Source organism: Rhinolophus sinicus, chromosome 17, assembly GCF_057876585.1.
Source record: "Rhinolophus sinicus isolate RSI-liver-muscle chromosome 17, RSI-T2T, whole genome shotgun sequence".
Classification (NCBI taxonomy): Eukaryota; Metazoa; Chordata; class Mammalia; order Chiroptera; family Rhinolophidae; genus Rhinolophus; species Rhinolophus sinicus.
Genome location: NC_142517.1, coordinates 92,308,145 through 92,324,976, shown reverse-complemented (window position 1 = coordinate 92,324,976; position 16,832 = coordinate 92,308,145). Strand labels below are relative to the sequence as shown.

The window sequence follows — 16,832 nt, the reverse complement described above, 5'->3', positions numbered from 1 at the left end:
TTTTTTTTTTTTTAAGCCAGATATAAACATTTTAAGCCCTATGGGTCACATAAGGTCTTGGTCAATGTCAAAATGACTCACCTCTGCTGCTACTGGGTGAAAAAGGTCACAGGCAATATGGAAAGGAATGGGCATGGCTACATTTCAATAAAACTTTATTTACCAAAACAGGCAGCAGATTTGAATCGATTGGGCCATAGTTTGCTGATTCCCACAATTAAAATTCACATTTTACCAGTGTTAGTTTGTAACTTCCATGGCCATACATAGCTGACCAGTGATGAAGTCAGAATCTGAAATCAGGTCTCTCATTGTGGGATCAACAAGGCTGACTGCTCTGCATATCTGCTTCTTGATAGCAATTTAAAGAGCTATTTAAAATGAAAATAAATACAAATATCCTCTAGAGTAAAGTGCAAACTGCCATGTTTGTAAAAGATAAAACAATAGACGAAATGGAACTGCATTTGTCTGGATGCAGGCCTGGGGAATAAAAGCTTATGCTCCTCAGAACATCAGGATATCTGCTGAAAGCTTGAGGAGAATTTAGCCTGTGCTTTTACAAAATGAGCTTTTTTAAAAAAGATACAAAATTGTTTTAAAGTTTCATGGCATGTTTTAGGATTATTTTCACACAAAATGACACAGGATAAATTGCTAACGCCACCCACCTCGAATTTCATATATAATATATACAAGTAGGTTGACTATGCCCAGACACTCCACAAACGTACAGAGTGCAGCCAGGCGAAAAATCGTAACCTATCAGCCCCAAATCCTGCCCACTCACAATGAACCAGCCCTATTAAGTAAAGTCCCATTTCACATGCAATAAAACTCAGTCTACAGTTCTGGTTACAAAGTCTGATATGATCCACCACCAGTTTAATATTATGACTTTCTCCTCTCCATGAAGCAGCAGCTATTGTAGCCTTCTTTCTGTTCTTCAAGCACAATCAAGCTCATCTCGGCCACGGGGGGACTTCATACCTCTGCCTGGAATTCTCTGGCCCAGCGCCAATGTCAAGCACATTTCACTCAAATATGATATCTGACAAGCCTTCTCTGGACACCCTGTTACTCTATCAACCACCTCATCCTCATTTATATTTTGCTTCCCACTTAAATGATACTGTGATCTTTTTTCTGGCTTATTATTTCTTTAATTTTTTCTCTTTTATTTTCTACCTAGCAATTGATACTGTGATCTTTTTTCTGGCTTATTATTTCTTTAATTTTTTCTCTTTTGTTTTCTACATAGCAATTACACATGTAACAGAACACAACAGTGTTACATATGTAACACTATGTGGCAGTTTTTTTCATTTATTATTACTGTATTTTGCCATGCGTAATGTGCTCCTATGTATAATGTGCTCCCACATCTTTGGCCCAAACTTTCAGGGAAAATAACCTTTCATTTTAATTTTTTAATTCAATTTTTTATTTGTTTATATTTAGGTACACTTGTTTTTTGTATTATAAAGAATTTTAGCTATTTATCTATTTTTACACTTTTAACTCTAAGAATAAATAAAAGAATTAAAAACATTTATACAGATTTGGAATTAGTACTACCCGTGTATATGTGCATCCTTATTTTTCCCTCACAAATTTGGGTGCGCATTATACATGGCAAAATATGGTAATTTTTTCCAACATAAGAAATCTATGTCTCTGAGGAATAGGTGTAATGTTTGTTTTGTTGGTACTGTATCCCACTGGCCTAGCCAACTACCTGGCACTTAGAAGACACATAGTAAATCAATATAAAATAAAGAATAAATGAGACATAGGAGCAAAAGCCCGGACTTAGAAATCAGGCCTCTCAGTCTATTATTCTGCATATTACACCTCCTGGCCCCTCCTGGTTATTTAATATACTTTGGGAAACCATGCACAGATAAGGGGGGGGGGAAGCATTGAGGCCTCCCAGAAATTAAAAAAGGCATTTAAAATTAGAGTCTTATAAGTTTATTCAAAAGAAATAAAGCTTTTTAAAGAGTTTCCCTGGATAGCTGTCGCTATCTAAAAGGGAGAGAAAAAGTGCTGTTTGTCTCTGCACAAAAGGCTGACTTTTTTTCTTATTTTAATTTGGTAATGCATACAGCTGCTTTATTCATTTTATCATTTTATTTAAATTATTTTTATGTATTTTTGCCTTTAATTTATTTTGCATGTTATCTTGTTTATATCATTTTAGTTGTCAAAATGTTAGTCCAATTTAAAAATCATCTTATTTATTTTGAATTGCTCTTTATCAAAAAAATGTCACCTATTATGCAATTGACAACCACTTATTTTCTCTTAACCCTTTCTATTTAAATTTCTCAAAACTTCAGCTTTGTTTTAATTCATCCAACTTTTATGTTAGACTTTGTTATCATGTCTTACTGTTATTTTTGTATTTGTTACCATTTTTAATTTATTGCAGGACAGCGCAGAGAATATAGAAAAATAGGGATCACATATAAGAAGAAACTGTATCTTAAGCAAGGAAGGTTAGAAGCCTGTTCATCTAAGATTAGCTTTGTATTGGCTCCTCAGTCCCTTAGAAGTAACTCTGCTACTTTTACCAAAACTATTTCTTGTTGCTAAAGACCACTACATTCTTGAATAGGATACTTCTTGAATACCATCATGCCACTCACTTCTCGTATAACCACAAATGGGGTTCTGGATCAGGGGTCAGCTTTCCCATGCCAAACTATTTATTTCCACTAAGAATCTGCAATCTAAACCCTATGGTCTCCTCCTCTCTAATCACTGGTGATGGACTATGACACATAACAGTACCTTTGTACAATATGGAAGGAAAGTAAGGGGGCACACTGTCTACCATGTTGCCCCGAAAATAAGACCTAGCCGGACAATCAGCTCTAATGCATCTTTTGGAGGAAAAATTAACATAATACCTAGTCTTATTTTACTATAACATAAGACCGGGTCTTACATAACTGTTGCTCCAAAAGACTCATTAAAACTGATTGTCTGGCTAGGTCTTATTTTCGGGGAAACAGGGTGGTTAAATATGCTGTGCTTCTTCCACTGAAAACTGTTGAGAGATATTTTATTTAAGAAATAGAAATTCTGAATGTCGCTCTTTTGATTAATTCAGGCATTGAGGAAAGCTGCTTACTTGGGCTAATCTTTCTCCCTTTCAGAAATGCCCTCTTACACTACATTTTCAATACCTTTTCCAACCTGCACTGAAGGTCACTGAATAGGTTCGTGATATTTGCTTTTTCACTGGCATGTAGAACTGTCACAGTGAACAGTTTCAACCACATTATTCAGTGACCCAATGAGCAACAGAGGATGACAGTGAGTCACAATACATCTGTTAACTCCTGAAGATGATTCCCTCTCTTTTTTGGCTGCTGGCAGTTTGCAGGCTGGGGAGATAAAGAAATAACAGAAAATTACCCTTTACTGAGAATTTATAATTGGTCCAATGCTTTATCCATATAAATCGTATTTAATTGTCTCATTATACTTACAGTAGGGGTTATCAGCCCTACCAATGGGGCACACTACAGATGAGGAAACTGAATTACAGATGAGGAAACTGAAACGAGAGATGGTAAGTGATTTTCCAAAATCACCTGGACAAATAAGTGAAGGATTAGAACACTGGTACAGATTTGTCTAACTTCCCACCCTCTGAAACACTGATCAAGGCCAAAAGCTTTAAAGTGAGATTCTATTCTTGGACACAGCAAATATACCAATGATTGAGCCCATACGTTCCCGATTTCCAAATAATTTTCTCACATGTCACAGGAAGCTCACAGAACTTGTAGCAATGTGCCATTTCACCAGCCCCCTTCACTTGCCTTTTCTAGAGCCCTCTCCCTTACAAATGCTTCCTTTTAATTTATTAATTACCATCATGATGTATTTCATTGTTCATACTGTTGATTGCTAATGGTCAATCCTACTTTGGAAAGAATTATGATATTACACTATTTTAATGCAAATGTTAGAAATTTGTAAACATTCAATTGCTCCAAACAAAGCCCTCAAAGAGCTCAAATTTGGCACTCTGACTTGTCACTAACATAAAAATGTGATTCAAATCCATTCAGAGTTACATGAGGGATAAATGAGGGGGAAAAAAGAAGAATGGTGTAAAAATATCAATAAAGATATAAATGTGAGCAGAGAATGAAATAGGCACATGAACAAGTGGAAAGGACAAGAAAATAATGGTGATATACAAAAGTTAGTATTGTTCTGAAGTATAAATTTTTATCACAATTTCTGATTTTTTTCCAACTATTATGATGTCCCATGTTACATGTTTGGCCTACAGGTTCAAAATCTGTCTTTTCTTCTGCCAGAGCAACAGCAGTACTAAGCCTGCAAGTCTGTACATGACGTTGCCACATCTCTCCATCACCGTACAAGATACAATTCCTTGACCTTAGATATAGCATGTTAATTAAAAAATAATTTCAAAGATCCTTTGTTTTATAAATACTTGTTATACTTGTCTTTGGTAATAATTTATTTTATGAAAAGAGTGTCTCTTTTAAAGATAAAAGAGGAATATCTAGTTGAAGACAAATGCACTTTTGTGAATGAAATATTTGTCGTGGTTATAGATAAAACGCCCACATTTGTTTCTCTTAATTCATAAACACTTCATAACAAAGGACCTCTTTGAAGGTTTATGATCTTATTAAAACAAGACAGAAAAAAATGATTTTGATAAACTGGGGTGGCCTATATATTTCTACTGTGGCTTTTAAGAGACAAAAATTTGAAAGTGGCCCTGCAATCTCTGAAGTGCTGTCATGAGAATGGCTGGCTGAAGGAAAATACGATAGCTCTCTGATGCTGCAAGGCTCATTGATAACACCTGTGATTGCAGCAAGCCCTTCCTGAAAAGAAACCCAACACTTTCCCCTTCAGTGGAGACCACTATGCTCCACTGGGGGTCAGAGGTGACCAAGGCGTTTTCAAGCTCACGCTTATCATTCTGAAGAGCTGGACTGTGAACACTGACAAGTTCCCAATTTAGTCTAAGAACATGAAAGCAGTCTGCTTTCCCTCCTGTAACATATACTTTCACTCACTAAGTATAGTGGATTTAATCTAGTGACCTTGTTTGGAAATTGATTTAAATTTAAATAATTGATTTTAAGATTTTGACTGGACATACATTGAAGCTTTTTTTTTTTTTTTTTAAAAAAAAAAAAAAGCAATCTTTACAATACATTTGAAGGAGATTAAACACGTTGCGTACGGATCACGGATCACGAGAATCTTCACGAGGGATTTAAACCCCGCCTTACGCAATGTGTTAAATGAGGTTAAAAAAAGTGTCACTAAAGAGTGATTTATTTTTCCGCGTTACATTGCATACAAATCATTTAGGAGTCTAGAAGACAGAAACAGAACCAAATCTTAACAGCTAGAAGTATTTTGACACAATTGCACTTTTGAGGTATACAATAAATAGCAAACAACAAGATATAATGTTTCACTATACTGGCCAATGGCTAAGAAATGTCTGACTAAATTATAATATGACATAGTCAGAACCCATCTGGTCTATTACATTCAGTTCAGAATTCCACATTTAAGAGAGACAGAGGCAAATTCAAGTTTGCTAATAAATAAGAATTCAAAACCATGTAATGCGATAGGAAAAACAATTGGGGAAAAATGGAAATACACACTCTGAAAAGAAAAACAGCCCCAGGGTATAATACTCAAAGGCATACTATATTGAAAAAGTGATTGGATCTGTTTTGTGAGCTTACGTGGGTTACATATTGGTAGATTTTTAACTCAATATAAAAATAAAAATAAAGAATTTTCTAATGGAGAGACCTGTCCATATATGGAATGGACTACCTCATGAGACCAGTTTCACACTAATGCAGACATCTAATGGCAAGGAGAATGAGGGATGCTGAAGAAAAGACTAAAAATTAAACCATGATATTGAGTCCTCTTCAAAACCTGGAGTCTATGAATTTTCTAGTATGAGAATTTTCTATAATGAGACAACTCACTGATAAAGAGAGCATCTCAGAGTAAAATAAATGCCAGCATATAATCAACAGAAGCTAGTGGTAGAAATAAATGTAACTAAGACATAGTTTATAACTGCTTTTTTGATGAGTAATTTGGGAATACCCAAATACAATCAGGGTGACAAGTTTAAACTGTCAAAACGAGGAGGCACTGAAAAAATCTGACAAAAATCTCAAGAAAAATCATGTACTGGGGAAAAGAGCGATGCATTATGCCTAGTAAAAGCAAACACTATTACTAATCTTAGCAATATGCATGAGTCAGTACAAATCCAGTAGTGGTGGAAAGAAAGCAACACTAGCTGATGAATCCAAATTTCCCGGTCATTACACAGGCAGTATAATAGCACTTGCTAGGCAGGAATGGTCCATAAGACAGTGACTTTACTAAGACTGACGTATCTTCTAAGACCATGTTAATTCTATGCTTTTTTCAAAATATTTAAAATTATGCATTGCTATTTAAAAACTCTTTGGAACAGAACAAAGGGAACTTGTTTACTGAACACAAGGATACCAATCACTTTTAAGACATATACTGCATCTAATATTATTAGATCGGCATGTCTTATATCTTTCTCTTATGAGTTTAGTGTGACTGTGACCCTTTATAGCTCGATCTAATCTAGAGGGAAAAAACACTCTGAACTAAAAGTTGAGGATGAGCTCTGAACCACAATGATTTTAATTAGCACCGGTGTTCTAAGACTGCGCAAACACCAGTGCTAATAGGGCATGATTTGACTAAATGTAAATGCAAGTTATGTTTTTAAAAATCTATCTGAAAAGTTATTCCCTATGTCAATGTTTTGGAAAATGAGAACTACTGTCAAATGTCCATGAGAGGGGATAATTAAATAACTATTAACATTTCCATACGTGTTTTCTTTTTTCCCCAGCCACCTTGTTTCTTAGGCAAAAAGGCTTTAAAAATTAATTCAATTTTTGATTTTGAGATAATTATAGATTACCACACAGTTATAAGAAGTAATACAGAGAGAGCCTGCATACATTTTACCTGGATTCCCCAAAGAGTACCACTTGGAAGGCCATGGTGTAATATCCCAGCCAAGTTACCGACACTGAGAGAGTCAGAATACGCAACTACAGCACCAGAAGGAACCATCTTGATGCACTTTTATAATCACACTGACTTTTCTCCTGCTTTCCCACCACTATTGAAATTTGTTGTTTATTTTGTGGTTACTACAAGAATGATATACTGGGGGTGCCATAAAAATGTACACAAGTAGACACTTTGGTCAACGTCACTCAAGCACTAGTTCACCGTCATCAGAAATGTCTGTACACTGATGGTAACCACTTAGAGCACCTCTTGTAATTGCAGAAGTCAAACGTGACTTGTATTCATCTTTTGTTATCGTATACATTGAGTATTATAATTTTAATAGTTTTCCTTTCTTAAAGTGTGTATACATTGCTTTGGTCACCCTCTGTATAAATGCAATCGGACAATATGTATGTCCCCTTTTCGGGTAGGCTTTTTTCACTCAGCATTAGTCTCCAGAAATTCAAGTTGTTGCATCAATATTGTTCCTTTTGGTGCTAAGTAGTATTCCATGGTATGGATATACCACAATTTGTTTAACCATTCATCCACTGAAGCACACCTGTGTTGTTTCCAGGTATTGGCTATTATTAATAAAGCTGCTATGAACATTCACATAGATATTTTTACATGGAAAAAATAAGTTTTAATTTCTTTGGAATAAATACTGTTATTGATGGGTTGTATGGTAGTTGCATATTTCGTTTTATAACTGCCACACTGTTTCACATAGTGATTTTAACATTTTACATTCCCAGGAGGAATGATCCAATCTTCCCCACACCCTCACCAGCATTTGGCATAGTCACTACACTTTATTTTAGCCAATCTGATAGATAGCTATGTGGCAATACCTCATTACAGTTTTAGTTTGCATTTCCCTAATGACTAACATCGTTGAATGTATTTGTATCTGTTTGTTAGCTACCTATATACACTGTTCATGTTTTCTCACCATTTTTTCATTGTGTGTGTGTGTGTGTGTGTGTGTGTGTGTGTGTGTTTAATGTGGAGTTTGGAGACATTATATTTTAGATGAGACCTTTGCTGAATACGTGGTTTGCAAACATTTTCCTCTAGTCTGACTTTTCTTTTCATCACCTCAACAGAGTCCTTATATCACAATTTTGATGAAGTTCCATTTATCAGTTCCCCTTGTGTTTTTTTGTGTTCAGTCTAAGAACTCTTTGACTAACCCTACATTCTGAAGATTTTTCTTTTTTTCCTCAAAGTTTTCCAGTATTACATCTTTACAGCTAGTTCACGATATATATATGTATTGACTTAATTTTTATTTAAAATATAAAATTTAGGTTGAGGTTAATTTTTGCCCATGGATGTCCAAATGCTCCAATGTCATTTGTTGAAAAGTCTATCCTTTCTGCATTGAAATATGCATTTGTACTTTTGTAAAAAAAAATAGTTGAGCATATTTAAATAGGTCTATTTCTGGGTTCTCTATTCTGTTTCATCAGTCTGTGTCTATCCTTCTACTGATACTATACAGTCTTTATTAACTGTTACTATATATAAGTCTTAAAATTGGGGAGATTCATTCCTACCACTTTAATTTCTCTTTTCAAGACTGTTTTTCCTATTCTGAAAAAAAAATGGTTTTGCCTTTCTATATAATTGTAGACTAATCTTCCTTTTGTCTGTACCTGTTAAAAATATTGCAGAGATTTTTATAGGAATTGTCTTAAACTGATTTTTATTTGTGGATAAGTGACATTTTTACTATGTTGAGTCTTATAATCTATGAAATCAGTATCCATCTCCTTTTCTTTTTAGATCTTTGTCTCACTGTTGTGTTACAGTTTTCAGCATAAAATCCTGTATATATTTTATTAGATTTATACTCGAATATTTCTTTTGTGAGAGAAAAGAGATGGAGAAAGGAAGAAAAAGAAAGCGAGAGGGAGGCAGGGCGGGTGGAAGGGAACAAGTGAAGGAGGAGAGTGATTATAAATGGCATTTTTTAATGTTAACAATCATATAATTACTGTTAGAATATTGATTTTTTTTTGTACATTTTTCTTGCATCTTTGAACCTTGTTAAACTTCTTAGATTTTGGAAGGATTTTATAGTTTGTTTGTTTGGATTACTTGGGATTTTCTACAAAAACAATCACATCATCAACAAACAGGAACTATTTTTATTTCTTCTATTTCAATCTTATGCCTTTTTCATTTGCTTGTTTTACATTATTTCATTGGCTGGAACTTCTAGCACTATGTTAAATAAGAACGGTGAGAGCGGACACTGTCGCCTTGTTCCCACACTAAGGGGGAAAGCATTTAGTCTTTAGCCATTAAGTATATTGTTACACGTAGCATTTTACAAGTTGTTCTTTGTCAAGTTTAGGAAGTTCTCTTCTATTTCTATTATTCTGAACTGCTTTTATTATAAATGGGCATTGAATTTTATAAAATATTTTTTTCTGTATCAACTAATATGATACTTTTTTTCTTCAGCCTGCTAATATGATGGATTATATTAATTGATTTTAAATACTGAACAAGCCTCAGAATTCCAGAATAAACCCTACTTGATTATGGTGTACAGTTCTTTTTACATATTGCTGCACTGTAATTTGCTGTCCATATTCATGGGGAATATTGACCTATAGTTTTCATTTTATTACTGTATTTATTTGGGTCTGGTATCAGGGCAATACTAACTTCATGAAATGAATTGAGAAGTTTTCCTTCTTTTCCTATTTTCTGGAAAAAGACTGTAAAATTAGTGTGAACTCTTGAAAAATTTCATAGACTTATCCATTGAAAATATCTGTACCTATAGAGTTCTAATTTTGAAAGTTATCAAATTTCATAACATAGAACATTTGAAGTATCTATTTCATACGGGGTCAGTTGTAGGGTTTTCGTAGGAACAGATCCATTTAAGTTGTCAAATTAATGTATGTAAAGTTGTTACATACATACATACATAAGGGAATGATATATTCCCTTATTATCATTTTGGTGTCTGCAGAGTGATATAACTTAAAAACTAAAGAAAAGAAGATAACTTTACTACATTTACCTCTATTTTTACTGTTTCTATTTTCTTTTGTTCTCACTGATATTCTAGTATTTCTTCTTTTATAATCTCCTTTTTGTTTAGAGAATTTCCCTTAGCCATTCTTTTAGGATAGGCCTGTTGGTCTACAAATTCTCCTAGTTTTCTTTTATCTGAGAAGGTCTTAACTTTCCCTTCATTCCTAAAGGATATGTTCAATGATTTCTAGTTAATAACCTTGTAATAAATAGCTTTATGCACAAAGTATTTTCTTTGTAATATATAGTAGGCTTATAGCCTGTAGAATAATGTGCCTTATACAGAGCAACTCAGGGATCATACTACAGCATTTTTAACATCAAGTACTGACACAGTGTTTTCCAAAAGGATTGTAGAAAATTTTACACCATAAAAAACATGGCTATGAGTGATCCCTACTCCTGGAGAGGGGATGAATTAGGCGACTTCAGAAGACCCTTACAACTCCACAGTCTGTGCGTTCAAATATACCAATGAGGAGGATCATTTATCAGGTGAATTTTTAGATATGACTATATTAGTCAGGGTAGATAGATCGATATAAGAGGAGACTTATTATAGGAATTGGTTCATGCAGTGATAGAGGCAGAGAAGTCCCACAGTCTTCCTTCTGAAAGCTGGACAACCTGGAAAGCCAGTGGGATAATCCAGCCCAAGGGGAACCAATGGTATAGCTCAGTCCCAGGCCTACCCAAGAACTGAGAACTGCTCATGTAAGTCCAAGAGTCTGAAGGCCCAAGAACCAGGAGCTCCCACATCCAAAGTCAGGAAACAATGAAACTCCCAGATCAAGAAGACAAAGGATTCACCCCCTCCTCACCTTTTTGTTGCATGTGAGTCCTCAATGGATTGGATGGTACCTACCTACATTGGTAAGGGTGGATCGTATTACTCACTCAACTGAAACAAATGCTAATCTCTTCCAGAAAAACCCTCACATTCCACCTAGAAATAATGTTTTTTTCTAGCTATCTGGACATCCCTTAGCTCAGTCAAGTAGACACACAAAAAAATTAATCATCATATTGACAAAGGATATACTTTAAATAGCATTGAGCAGTTTCTTTGGCCTTTGACATTGTCAATCAATACCTGTTCACACCCTCTACCATTCACCTTGGAAATTTTGCTTCAGTTCTTTCCCAGCGCTCACAAACTTCATTGATGATGTATACCCTACACGGAATTTTCCTTTGACTACAGAGCTTAGGGATGAGTTCAGGCCAAGCCACACTCGACAACTGTAGAACAAGTCCTTGAAATAGGAAACGATTTACTTACATATTTAGTTGAAAAGTTAAAACTAGAGATGTTGGTATTCCACTATTGATTTTTACCTTTTAGTAAATCTACTCATCAGGCACTTTCCAGGACTGAAAAGCGGCTACATACTCAGAAAGAAACACCTTACTTAAAGCACTTTTGTCACTCTCTGAACTATATATGCAATATTTTTCAAAAGATGACCCCTCAAATTATATCAAAACAATGAAAATATATAGAAAATTATTATATTTATCATTTTGTCATATATTGCAAGAAAAATACATGCTAATCATTTTTCAAAAGTGATTTTGTGAAGGGCACAAGTATTAATCATATTGATATTTATGCACTGGTCTCTGCCCTACAAAAACAAACATAAATAACCATATCATGCAGATGTTCAGCACCATGGCGGAACTATACCTGTAATATTCATTCTATAGAAAAGACATCCTTCACATTATCCACATCTGTATGAACTTAACTCAAATTTATCTTGCAAATGTATCTGTACATATACATATATTCAGAAAATCTATATTTTTCCACTTAAATTTAGAATAAACACAGTCGTTGGTTTTATGGTCTTCTCTTATATCTGCCCAAGTTAAAATCAGTATAAAGAGAAACCTCTGTCTGACATGTAATAAATGTACAATGAAGGGTTTATAGTAATTAAATAAATTGACAATTAGATCGTTTATTTCTGTATTTAAGTGCGTATTTCTGTATTTTTATATTTATATAAAATTGTTTATAAAGTAATCATGGCAGTTAATTATATGTTATAATAGATATACTCGTATGACAGAGAATGGGATGGCAGATTGGAACTTATAAATTATTTAACACTTAACACACATTTCAAGGAGGATGCATAAGATAAGTACTTCAGAGAGTCATGACTTTATATGGAATGGAGAAAAATTATAAAGCAAAAATTATCCTCTAGGTTAGAGGCATTCACATTTAAACATTCTTCAGGGACTTAATTAAAGTAGAATCATCACTTCTCAAAATTATAATCAAGAGATTTAATTTTGGCTTCGCATGTTTATTTTGACATTTTAAAATGCATTTTAATGTGACCAAACAAAACATCATTTTATATTTAAAATGAAGTTTTTCTTTTCCTTTTCCTTTAGTAGGTCTCCTAGAGTAAATCCTTTTCATCATAGGTAAAACACCATAATATTACAATGTCATGACCATTAAGATATATACAAATTTATAAACTAAAGTATCTCCAAACTTAGGAATAACTGGACTTCATAAATCAGTTGATAGATGAGAAAACAGATCATGATTTCCAATTTAAAACTACTGCTTTCATAAATTATTCGGGGCATAAATAAAATTAAAACTGAACGATATAAAACACTAGTTAAACAGTCTTTACTATGTGGCAGCATGGAAAGATGGAAACATTTTTGAAATAGAAATAATTTTTAATATCAAAAGTCAAAGGAAGTGGCAGAGCATCTTACATTAAAATACCTCATGAAATCTAAAAAGTACTCTCTCTCAAGAGATGTACTTGTATGTTAGGTACAATTCTAGTAATTAAACATTTATTGGAGAGTAAACACATGCTGTAGAAATACAGTCAAAGGGCAGGTCACTGACATGACATGTTGTCTAGTAGAAAAGACCAACATGGAGAATTTTTCAATGTTAACGTGTACATTATAAGACCTATAAATGCAGTATTTAAGTAAGAAAGGAAAGTCCAGTTAAGTCTGTTGGAATGAGGTGGAAGAGAACATTTAAAGGGAGAGGGATGGGGATCAGTGGGCTTTTATGAAGGCTTCCTACAAGGAGAGATAGATACTCGGTGCTGAGATATAAGATAGCCCATAAAGTAACAGAGAGGACGAAGGCATTCCGAAAGAGAAGGGATGGCATATGTGTAAAGACACAGACTCAGTATGTCAGAAGGACTCTACATTGTAGAATACAGAAAGGTAGAAAGAGAACAGAGATTAGATACTAGAGCTCCCAGTTTGCCAAGAACTTGGAATTCATCCTCTAGGCCAATTACTTTAAATGTGATCCTTGCACCCGCAGGGCTTCAGTGAAGGCCCCTCAGTACCAAGTGGATAGGACCATGGGGCTGCTAGAGTCAGTTGCAGAAACAACCGACTTTGATGCCTCAAGACACAGAAAGGATTAACCCATTGTGACTATTGTCTATTGTTCTTTTATTTTAAATTATGTATTTATTTTTTTCAGTTACAGTCAACATTATTACAGTTGACATTCAATATTATTTTATATTAGTTTCAGATGTACAGCATACTGGTTAGACAGTTATGCAATTCATGCCCTGATTTCCCCCTCCCCCACTTAGTCTAGTATCCACCTGGCACTATACTTAGTTGTTGCAACAGTATTGATTATATTCTCTACACTGTGTTTTATACTCCCATGACTATTTTGTAACTACCAATTTGTATTTCTTAATCCCTTCCCCTTTTTCACCCAGCTCTCCCACCCTATCCCATCTGGCGAACATTAGTTTCTTCTCTGTATCTATGATTCTGTTTCAGTTTTCTTTGTTCATTTATTTTGTTCTTTAGATTCCACATACTTGTATAACTGAGATCATATGTATGGTATTTGTCATTCTCAGTCTGAATTATTTCACTTAGCATAATACCCTCCAGTTTCATCCATGTTGTCGCAAATGGTGAGATTTCATTTTTTATTATGGCCGAGTAATATTCTAGTGTATATATGTACCTAGATGCACCCCTATGCTCATTGCAGCACTATTTACAATAGCTAGAATATGGAAGCAACCCAAGCGCCCATCAACATATGATTAGATAAAGAAGATGTTGTACATATACACAATGGGATACTGTTGATTGTCTGTACACTTCCTTTTAGAGATTGGCTAAAGATATACAATAATGGAGACATGCCGCCACATCCATATTACAAATGCTTTTTAAAAATTATGTCATCTTAGAAACAGACATATGGATCAATGGAATAGAACAGAGAGCCCAGAAATAAATCCATGCCTATACGGTCATTTAATCTATGACAAAGAAAGCAATAATTTACACTGGGGTAAAGACAATTTATTTAATAAATGGTGCTGGGAAAACTGGACAGGTACATAAAAAAAAAAAGAAAATGGATCTTATCTTATGCCATATACAAGAATAAACTCAAAATCGACCAAAGGCTTAAATGTAAGACCCAAAACCATAAAAACTCCTAGATGAAAATATGGGAAGTAAACTCTCAGACATTACTCATTAGTATTTTTACTGACTTATCTCCTTGGACAAGAGAAACAAAAGAAAAAAATAAACAGATGGAACTACATCAAACTAAAAAGTTTTTTTAACAGCAAAGGAAACCATTAACAAAACAAAAAGACATCCTATTGAATGAGAGAAGATATTTGCCAATGATACATCTAATAAGAGGTTACTATCCCAAATTTATATATACATTAAAAAAAAAAAAAAAAAAACTCATGCGAGTACAACTCAACACCAAAAAAACAAACAATCCAATTAAAAAATGGGCAGAGTACATAACATGTATAGACATTTCTCTAAAGAGGGCATACGGATGGACAATAGACATATGAAAAGATGCTCAATGTCACTAATCATCAGAAAAATGCAAATGAAAACCACAATGAGATACCACCTCACTCGTGTCAGAATGGCTATCATCAATAAATCAACAATCAACAAGTGATGGTGAGGATGTAGAGAAAAGGGAACCCTCATGCACTGTTAGTGGGATTGTGGATTGGTGCAACTACTGTGGAAAACAGTATGAAGGTTACTCAAAAAATTAAAAGTAGAACTACTTTATGACCCAGCAATTCCACTCCTAGGTATTTATCCAAAGAAATCCACAACACTAATTTGAAAAAAATATATGCACTGGTATGTTTACTGCAGTGCCATTTACAAGAACCAACATATGGAAACAATCAAAATGCCCATCAATAGGCAATTGGATAAAGAAATTGTGGTACATTTATTCAATGGAATATTACTCTGCCATAAAAAATAAAGAAATCTTACCATTTGCAACAACATGGATGGACCTAGAAGATATTATGCTAAGTGAAGTAAGTCAGACTGAGAAAGACAAATGCCATATGATCTCACTTATATGTGGAATCTAAAGAACAGAATAAATGAGCAAACAAAACAGAAATAGACTCATATATACAGAGAAAAAAACTGATGACTGCTAGATGGGAGGGGGCTTGGGTGATAGGGAAGAAGATGAAGGGATTAGAAAGTACAAATTGGTAGTTACAGGGATGTGAAATACAGTATGGAGAATATAGTCAATAATGTTGTAATGACTATATAAGGTGTCAGATGGGTACTGGACTTATTGGGGGATTCACTTCATAGATTACGTAAATGCCTAACCTAACTGCACTATGCACCTGAAACTAACATAAAATAAGATTGGATGTCAACTGTAATTAAACACACACACACACACACACACACACACACACACACACATTTATTTACATAGTCACAGGATATAGAGTACAGCATAGGGAATATAGTCAAAGGTATTGTAATAGCTATGTACAGTGTCAGATGGGTAATAGACTTGGTGGGGTTATCACTTTGTGAGGGGTATAAATGTCTAATCATTATGTAGTTTTGTACACATGAAAGTAATAAAACTTACATTAATTAAAAAATTAAAAAATAAATAAAAATAAAAATTATGCCATCTTTTTAAATATGTTTTCTTAAAATTTACAATTGGATTATTTTGTATATCAACAAGTTATAATTGAATGTATCATAACCCATAGTTTCTGCCTTGGGGAAAACAATAAAATGAGTTAGGACTCTGTGTCACTACCCCACCCACTATCCGAAAGGCATACATACATGCACACACACACACACACACACACACACACACACACTTCTGTATGCATTTTTGCACAGTACACACACATATACAACCACCAGGCTTTCCAGGGATAGCTGCAAATTGGAAAACATGCTTGTGTTGCCTACTGCTAATTGCACATCTCACCACCTAGTTAGTAAACAATGGCACTTTTTGTGCTCAAGACTCTTCAGGATATCGCATAATCTCACTTTCAGTCAGTGGCCTAGAAACCATAAGAAAACATCTGAGAAATACTTGGGACCATATTTGATAGGGCGCAACTGGCATGCGAAATCCTGTTTCTGTGCCTTTGGGTCCCATATTTGTATAAGGGAGAGGCAGCCTCAAGTGGGAGAGACTACCAGCGACATGAGAGCTCCACTGTCACCAGAGCTACGAGCATTCAGGTTTAGACAACAACTGCTACAAGCTATCGTCTCCCACTGAATGATTTACATCTGTGAGTCCTACACCAAGTTTG

General features: G+C 34.5%; 1 protein-coding gene across 1 annotated transcript in view; it reads right to left on the bottom strand.

Moving 5' to 3' along the window:
• The window catches only part of GBE1 (1,4-alpha-glucan branching enzyme 1), a 254,067-nt gene that overhangs the window by 93,462 nt on the left and 143,773 nt on the right, over positions 1-16,832 (bottom strand). The window lies entirely within an intron of this gene.